The sequence below is a fragment of the Octopus bimaculoides genome, chromosome 7 (genome assembly GCF_001194135.2).
Source record: "Octopus bimaculoides isolate UCB-OBI-ISO-001 chromosome 7, ASM119413v2, whole genome shotgun sequence".
Taxonomy (NCBI): Eukaryota; Metazoa; Mollusca; class Cephalopoda; order Octopoda; family Octopodidae; genus Octopus; species Octopus bimaculoides.
In genome coordinates, this window is record NC_068987.1 from 37,169,335 (window position 1) to 37,171,026 (window position 1,692).

Genomic DNA, 1,692 nt, shown 5'->3' on the forward strand with positions numbered 1-1,692 from the left:
GACACGTAAAAGCACCCACTACACTCTCTGAGTGGTTGGCGTTAGGAAGGGCATCCAGCTGTAGAAACTCTGCCAAATTAGATTGGAGCCTGGTGTAGGCATCCGGTTGCACCAGTCCTCAGTCAAATCGTCCAATCCATGCTAGCATGGAAAGCGGACGTTAAACGATGATGATGATGATGATGATATATATATATATATATTTAGAGTGTTTTGGAAATTCCTTGATACAGTTACAATACTTGGAGAGGAGACTTTTTCTCAAAGAGGTAAGATTGAGAAAAGAACCTACAAATACATGGGACGGCGATGTGTACCAGGGTAGCACCTATGCTTGCCACACTAGTAATGGGTTATTTGGGAAGAAAAAAATCTACTGCTTATCTCAGATTTCTTTTGGCCAAAACTTTCACTCATACATAGTGGGAAACTGGAAGAGATACTTGGATGACCGCTTTATATTCTAGAACAGAAGTAAGGAAGACCTTAAAAATTTTTTTGAAATAATAAACAGTGTCCATGAATCAATCCAATTCAGTATAGAAATGAATGAAAGGGAACTCCCCTTCCTAGATATCTTAATAATTAAAGAGAATGAGATTATAACAACTGACCTCTATTACAAAAACACAGACACACATCAATATGTAGACTTCAGATCTTGCCATCCTTCCCATAGAAAAAGGAACATACCGTTTAATATGGCAAGACAAATATGTACAGTAGTTTCAGAGACAAATAGAAGAGAAAGACGACTTGTTCCTTAAAAAACAAAAATACACCACCAAACTAATAGACCAAGCAATAATTGAAGCTAAAAATATCCCAATCTCTACGCTGAGAAGAAAAAAACACTCACACTGAGGATAAATGGAAAAATGAACATAAAAATATCCCATTTGTTATCACTCACAATCCCAAAAACCACAATATTCTACAAACAGCAAAATGCCTTCTACCAACTCTACACCAGTTCCCATGTCTACAACAAATAATCAACAGCCGAAGGCAACCCCCAAATCTTAAGAAACTTCTAACCAAAGCAAGATTTGCATCAGAGGAAGAAATCATGCAAGTTACCCCCCGTGGAAACCTCCGATGTGGGACATGTGATTTAATAGAATAGGGATCAACCAAAAAATTCAGGAATGGAAAAGAATTAAAGGTGAATGCAAATATGAACTGTAAAAGCAAAAATTTGATATATTGTATCACATGCCAATGATGCAATGAACATTATATTGGGGAAGCAAAAAGGAAACTAACCAACCAGATAAATGTGCACAGATATCAAATAAAACATCCCTCACTTAGATGCATACTATGTAGTGATCATTTGGACACCTGTGCACAAGGTAAATTTACAATTTTCCCTCTTCATAAAATAAATGAAGAGAACGACCTTCTCCGAAAGGCAGAAGAAGGATATTTTATAAGATTTCTGAGTCCGAAACTAAACCTGAAATAGTCAGCAACAATTTTACTGAAAGACAACTGTCACTCTATGTAATAACATGTGCTTGAAAACGTTAAGAACTGAAAGCACTTGCACATCTATAAAAGCAAAAGCGACACACATTTTGTGAAATCTCTTCCCAAAGGTTAGTGCCTTTCAACTTTCTAAAAAGTTTCTTTCCTCAATATCTTAACTCTCTGAGAAAAAAATATTCTCCCCAAATACATATACACACA